At 43.0% G+C, this 7893-nt stretch overlaps 1 non-coding gene across 1 annotated transcript; it reads right to left on the bottom strand.

Annotated features, from left to right (window-relative positions):
• Window positions 1-6920: 6920 nt before the first annotated feature.
• On the bottom strand, window positions 6921-7035 carry LOC136752071 (U5 spliceosomal RNA). Its single transcript, XR_010817242.1, has one exon. It is a non-coding gene; the product is annotated as a U5 spliceosomal RNA (small nuclear RNA).
• Window positions 7036-7893: the final 858 nt, after the last annotated feature.

Below are 7893 nucleotides of genomic sequence, written 5' to 3'. Positions count from 1 at the left end.
CCTGGGAACGTAGAGGGTTTATAACAACAGCAGGAGAAGTAATACAAAATTATGAGTATGTTATAGCCCTAGCTGAGGCAGCACACCTTCCAGAAAAGGTAGCAGTAGTTAAAGTGAAAGCTCATCAGAGTCTTTCTGATGATGGATGCCCGCGCACCTGTGGGAATCACTTTGCAGACCTAGCTGCAAAAAAGGCAGCAGAGACAGGCAGTCATGTGACGTTAGCAGGATTCCCCTGCTCTAGTAAACTTGTGAGCATCCGAGAACCAGAAACTACTGACCTCGCACAGCTACAGAAAAACTGTGAGGAGGATGAAGTACAAGAGTGGGTTAAGGGAGGTGCAGTGCACTCAGACGGTTTGTGGCGAAGTCCTAACTTACAATGTGTATTAGCACCCCAGTGTATTAGCTCAACGCTTCTGGACCAGTACCATGGCCCAGCTCACACGGGTCGCAAGGCCATGTTAACTCAATTGCGTGAACACTGGTGGTGGCCTGGCATAGGCAGGGACACTGCGAAGTGGTGTCAACAGTGTATTCCTTGCGCACAAGTAAACCCAGGTAAACCGATCAAAGTCACTAAAACAGTTGCAGATTTCCTGAATTTTGAGAGACATTCCCCTAACTGGTAAAGGTTTTGTCCCCCTACAGGTACTAAGAGATAATCCAGCATGAAGACGACTGTGTACACTACAGTATTTGGACTGATCTGCCTGTCCTTAGTTGAATCATGGACAGATCTATCCAAATTACACGCACCTATGCAAATGCCCTTAATAAAACAAAATGTTGGGTTTGTTCCCACATTCCACACGACACTAAGAAAGGGGTTCCAATGATCCCCATTCCATTTCTAGTATTTTCTGATTATTCACAACTTAGAGTTGCCTCTAATGTACGATATGCATATGATTATGCCTTAGGCATCACAGGAGAATGGTACCGAAGATGGATCAGAATAGAAGAGATTTTAAAATGCCATATATTGACTTGGCTCACAGTAACAAAGGATCTGTGTATGTTTCATACTATAACCAAACCATGCAATCCCAATTTATAGGTAATAGCACTTGTAATCACACTGTGGCTATCGATGGTTCTGACTTTAGGTATCAGACTTGTCGATTTTACGTCCCATGGAATGGGACTTATTGGATATGCGGCTCGCGGGCATATTGGGGACTTCCTTGTAAATTCACAGGTTCTTGTTATTTAGGATTTGTGGTGCCAGCTTTGCGCCACACTGAAGATAAATACCTTCCAGATATAGAACAATTTACTCACCCTAAACGTGAGATAGGGGAAGGAGACAGGTTTGCTTCCATACTATTTCCTATGTATGGAGTCGGAAGAGCAATAAAGGAAATCAGATTAGTAGCTGGTATATTAGAAACATTAAGTATTTCTACAACTGAAGTTCTCAGCAATTTAACAACTGAAATAGTGGCTATGCGAACTGTTGCCCTCCAGAACAGGCTAGCTCTAGATTTCCTGCTAGCAGCACAAGGAGGGACATGTGCCATTATAGGGCAGGAATGCTGTACTTACATACCAGATAACTCTGAACACATTGGTAATCTTATAGAGCACATTAGGACAGCAACTACAAAGATACACCAGTCCTCCGGGGGAAAACCCCTCTGGGGATGGCTTGCTGATACCTTTGGTAATCTGGGTATGATTGTGTTACAAGGATTGATATCAGTAGTTAATATTCTGCTATGTCTGTAAGTTTCTTTTTTATTTCTTAAATACACTGTCTCAAAAACTTTGTAAACCTCATAATGTATCTACTATGGTTACAGCTGCAATTAAAACACCCTCGTTGGCAGACTTTCTCTAAATTTCTACTAAACGACACCGTCCCTCACTCGGGAGCAGCAAAACTCACACACCCATTGACACAAATCTTATTCTATCCCCTTGGTTCTGGAGGCTCCATGTGACTGAGGACAAATGGATTTAGTATCAAAGGCAATAAACCTCATGACTCAAGGAAAACCAAAGGATGCATTGGAAAGATACTATTACAAAGGTCACTCAGCTCCATGAGACGCCTTCAGGACATTCTGTACATCCACACTTAGGGGCACACACTTATCGCTCTCCCCGACAGCAGGGACACCCTTACACTCGCCGTACACACATATACACCCCACGGGGAAGGGTTGGGATGAAGGAGCTGCAATCCTCAATCAAGAAGCTTCAAATCTTCCTAACCCCTAAGGGGATTTACTTGTAACTGACAAACATAACTTTTTGGCTTCTTTCCACTTTGCTCCATTGCCAAACAGCAGGGAATGAAGACTCTGTATAGGAAGTTGAAGAAATTGTTTTGTGATAATTATATAATGTTTTATATTAATACTAGCATTAGAAATAGTTTTGTATATAGACTGAGCAGATTAGATTTAGCAGGACAAGTAAAGGGTCAAGAAGGTTGGTTTGTTAGAAACTCCTGTCAGTAATGACAGATTACACAGTGCCGAAATAGCCTACAGATGTCTGCTGTGAATTTGTTTATGACTTAATTTCTCCTGATAGGGAGGAATTGTTTTTGTTAAAGAGCGATTGACACTAGGTAAATGACGACCGTGGGATCGCATATTCCTAGTGCACATCAAAGACGGACATCTGCTTTGGATCCATCACCTCTTCACGGGAGGACAGATCGTGAAACGGACCCGGACCTGTATCTTCTGATTGGATGAACGGCCATAAGATGTTACGTCATTTTTCCAATAAAGTTGTACTCATGTCTGTAAACATTAAGCCTCACTGAAGGAATTATTTCTGACAGTGGAGCTTCCGAGCGGCTCGATTAAAGTTCTGTTTGCTTTGTCTCCACGACTCTCCACTTATTTCAGACACGGTTCTACAGGGTGAATGTGGAGTCCATTGTTCCGGATTTAAAACAGTTTGTTAACTCGGCACAAGCTCTGTTGCGGGGCTCTGCGGAGCTTGAGAATCCGGAAAGGTTTAGATTGAGAATACTAGAAAAAAAACTAGAAAACTATGTTGCCCTGGAGGGCCTGAACAACGGAAAGGCTCCAGGATTGGACGGGCTGCTGGTGGAGTTCTTATAAGACTCTGTGGCCAGTACTGGGGATGGACTTACTCAGTGTGTGTGAATAGGGTGTGCTGGACGGTGAGCTGCCATTGAGCTGCAGGAGGGCAGTACTTACACTGCTCCCTAAAAAGGGTGATTTATGTTAAATCTCCAACTGGAGACCTGTGTCATTGTTGTGCTGTGACTTTAAGATCTTGTCAAAGGCCCTTGCCAACCGTCTCAATCCAGTTATGGGATCCCTAGTGCACCCAGATCAGACTTATTGTGTCCCACAGCACTCTATATTTGATCGTATTTTTTTGGCGAGGTACCTGATGTCGGCATCCAGGTTGTTTGGCTTTCAAGCAGGTTTGATCTCCTTGGATCAAGAAAAAGCATTTGATCGTGTGGATCATAAGTATTTGTTCCATAACTTGGAAGCTTTTGGTTTGGGCCCTAATTTCTTGGCACTTATTAAATGTTTGTTTAATAATGTTTTTAGTGTGTTAAAAATCAATGGCGGGTTGAGTACCCCATTTCCAGTGCAGAGAGGGATTAGACAAGGCTGCTTGCTATCGGGAATGCTGTATTCCTTGTCCATAGAGCCTTTCTTGCACACACTGAGGACTGTGTTGACTGGTCTGAGCATCCATGCAGTGTGGTGTGTGTTCGGTTGTGTGCAAATGCAGATGATGTGTGTGTGTGTGTGGTGGGGGACTGGGACGTTGTGCTTTTGGAAGAGAGCCTAGAGAGATATGGGCAGGTGTCATCAGCAAGAGTTAATTGGATGAAGAGCAGTGCGGTGCTGCTCTGGGAGTTGGGGGGCGGCAGCCCCTGGGTTTGCAAGCTGGGCTGCAGTGGAGTAGTGGGGAGTTAAAGTGTCTGGGGGTGTTCCTGGGGGGAGAGAAAGCAAAGCAGAGGAACTGGGAGAGGATAGAGGAGCAGGTACAGGAGAGGTTGGGGCGCTGGCGATGGCTGCTACCCCAGCTCTTGTACAGAGGGAGGGTGCTGGTCATTAATAATCTGGTGGCTTCAAAGCTGTGGCACAGGCTAGTGTGTGTGGAGCCGCCACCAGGTGTGCTCACCAGACTCCAGAGGATCCTGCTCCATTTCTTTTGGGACAGGCTGCACTGGATCAGGCAGAGTGTTGTTTTTCTGCCAGTAGCAGAAGGTGGGCAGGGACTTTTAGACCTGACCAGCAGGGTGGCAGTGTTCAGGTTACAGACAGTTCGGAAGCTGCTGTTCTCAGAGGCTGTAGCTGGACAGGCAGTTGTTTGTGACAGACATGTCTCAGTTGGATCTCAGAGGGGTTCCACTTTTTTACCGTAGTGTTTTGAAAGCGTGGCGGCTAGTGCGGGTGCGAAGAGACATGGAGAGGTTGGGGGCTTATTGGCTTTTGAGAGAGCCGTTGCTGTGTAACCCTGCACTGCGGCTCCCTGTGTTGGAGTCTCAGGGCTTGCACAGCAGGCTGGTTAAGGCAGGTGTGACCAGGCTGGGGCAGGTTGTGATGGGGAGGGGGGGTGGCTGGATGAGTGTGGAGGCCTTGGCAGGAAGGCTGCAGGTGCACTCAGTGCGAGTGGTAGGGGTGTTGCTGTCTCAGTAGAGTGTGGCCCTGCAGGAGTAGGGGCTGAGTGTACAGGGGGAGGTTTGGATGGGCAGCAATGAATCCGATAGACAGAGGCTTTTCATTGAGCTGAAGCTTTCCCCTTCCATGTGACTCAGGCAGGATAGGCCAGATCTGAATTTACAGATGAAGGATGTCTCCGATGTTGTTTTCTCTAGTGCCAATAATAAGACGCTGTATCAATTTGTATTGAAAACGACTCATTTTGCACAGTTAAAAGATGTCCCTGATTCACCCTGGAGAGGGAAGCTGCTATTTGAGAGTGCAGTTCGCCCAGCTTGGGGAACCCTGTATACAGCCCCCCTGAATAAGAGAGCTGGGGATTTAAACTGGCACTTAGCAGTGAATTCCTTTCTGTCCATTATTGATCATGATGTGACTGATGCCTGTGTGTTTTGTGGTCAAACGAAAACTGTTGCTCACCGTTATTTAGACTGTAATAGATTACAACCTTTATTTCTATGGTTGAAAATTCTTTTTTCAACTCTCATTGTGTTTTTCTCCAAGGGTGTCTGTGTTCGGTATAAGTGCTATTATTCAACTGAAAGTCAAGGTCAAGTTAACCAATTTTTTGATAGGGCAAAAAGAGTAGGAAACGGAAATTGAGTGGCCATGTGTTTTGTGAGGTTTTGACTGTTTTTAAAATTAGTGTAGCTGTACAAATCACTGTCGATTATGAATACCACAAAACAATGTGTAGTGTGGATCAGTTTGAGAAGGTATGGTACCTTGATAGGGTTCTCTGCCTGGTTGGGAATGAGGGTTTGGTTTTAAATATATAAAGAGTGATGTCTGTTCTGTTTTTATGGTTATTGGATAGTTGTTTAACAGCTGCATTTTTTGGAGGCTGCATTGTTTTTATTATTTAATGCTTTTTGTAGATTTTGTGTGTTGAATGATGCACTTTTGTAATAAAGTACATTTTAAAGTTTAAAAAAGTATCTATCTCTCTCTGTCTCTCTGTCTCTGTCTCTCTCTCTCTCTCTCTCTCTCTCTCTCTCGCTCTGTAGATGCATCATAGGGAACATATGTAACAATCTCTCTTTTTGTTTACCAAAAATGTGAATGAACGTATTCCAAGTGGGTTTTGCCTTGGTTGGAAACGTTTTAAGATTATTAATGAAGTGTAAAGTGGATTTGTCTCAATTCTCCATAGTTTTCAATGTATGTGCCATTCAGTAGCATTCATGTTACAGATGTGTCCTATGCAGTGGTAGGGTCAATAAAATGTCAGTAAAACTTTATTTTAGCATTTATGGAGGAAGAAATGCAAATAGAGGGTCCTCACTAATTATCTAATTTATCAACAACGTTTAAAATTAGGTCTTGCGAAGCTGCAGAAAATGCTGTATACTCGTATGTGTGTTCAAACACCAGCTGCTAAAGTCTGATAGCTGTTGAAGACTCTGTATAGGACATTGAAGAAAGTCTTTTGTGATAATTATATAATGTTTTATATTAATACTAGCATTAGAATTAGTTTTGTTTACAGACTGAGCAGATTAGATTTAACAGGACAAGTAAAGGGTCAAGAAGGTTGGTTTGTTAGAAACTCCTGTCAGTAATGAAAGATTACACAGTGCCGAAATAGCCTACAGATGTCTGCTGTGATGACTTATGACTTAATCATTTCTCCAGATAGGGAGGAATTGTTTTTGTTAAAGAGCGATTGACACTAAGTAAATGATGACCGTGGGATCGCATCTTCCTAGTGCACATCAAAGACAGACATTTGCTTTGGATCCATCACCTCTTCACGGGAGGACAGATTGTAAACGGACCCGGACCTGTATCTTCTGATTGGATGAACGGCCATAAGATGTTATGTCATTTTTCCTATAAAGTTGTACTCATGTCTGTAAATATTAAGTCTCACTGAAGGAATTATTCCTGACGTGGGGCTTCCGAGCGGCTCGATTAAAGAACTGTTTGCTTTATCTCCGCGACTTCTCCACTTATTTATAAGACGGTTCAACACACACAGCCAGCAAGACACACAGAGCTAGCCAGCTCAGCGATGTCATCACGAACCTCTCTCTGAGCTGACTGCTATGACATCACAGAGCACGTGCATTCCGTTGCTTGCCGTCTGTCAACCACTCAGTCACTGCCAGCCAGACTGCCTGGCTGGCTGGATGGGGGGGCTGTTTGCTGCTGCTGCATACCTTATCAAGCTTATTTGCTTTCCTCCTCCTTCGCCCACATGCCCACCTATGCCCGATCTACTGTTCACCTGGATCACAGCTCTGTCCCAACAAGGCAGAGCCTCCCAGGTATGGTACAAACTCATCCACGTTCCCCTCCATGGAAAGCTTTAGCAACAGGCAAAAGCATTATAAGTAATGAAAAGGAACCCAAGTCCAAGATGCTTCCAACCAGCCATACATATTTCTGTGTATTAAAGATCACATTTTATTACATTTTGTTTTTCTGTACTTTATTACATCTTATTGTGATTTTTAATTATATTGTTTATTTTCCATATGTATGTATGTATGTATGTATGTATGTTTGCATTTCCAATTGCTTTGACAATACAAATGCACTGAATTGAGAGAGAGAGAGAGAGAGAGAGAGAGAGAGAGAGAGAGAGAGAGAGAGAGAGAGAGAGTGAGAGAGCGAGAGAAGTGCTAGGGCAAATCTGTAACATAAACTAGGGAACATTCGTCACATGCTTAGGGAACATTCATAACATACAGGGAACATTTGTAAAATGAATTAGGGAACATCTGTGACATACTAAAAATACATACTGGTAAGATGTTGGGCACATGTGAAACAACAAAAATGGCATTTGGTTATTTATTAGGGACATTTATACCAGTCTGTGCAAATATCTATGCATATTCCAATATTTGCTGCAGGATTTACAGATTGAGTGAGGGGGTCAATATGTTTGATTCAGAACGAACTACTACTTCCTCAATTTTGTTTTGAACATAATTTAAAAGAAAAGTGGGCTATACATTGGTCTGGAAAAAAGGAGCAGTGGTCCCTAAGACAATTCTTTTAGTTTTTTGACACAATTCCTAAAACCCATTTTCTGTAAAATATGTTATCAACTTGCATTAATAGATCATCCAAACTACAATCATACTGTAAGAGAATTTGAATGCTTGGTTTTTCAGTCAATCTAAATAAATAGTTGAACTGAAAACTCATAGGTCAATTGGTTTCTCTTCGTAAGATTCTTTTTAGAGGGAAGATGTGGTCAAGTCAC

The sequence above is a fragment of the Amia ocellicauda genome, chromosome 6, assembly GCF_036373705.1.
Source record: "Amia ocellicauda isolate fAmiCal2 chromosome 6, fAmiCal2.hap1, whole genome shotgun sequence".
Classification (NCBI taxonomy): domain Eukaryota; kingdom Metazoa; phylum Chordata; class Actinopteri; order Amiiformes; family Amiidae; genus Amia; species Amia ocellicauda.
This window is presented reverse-complemented; position numbering and strand designations above follow the sequence as displayed.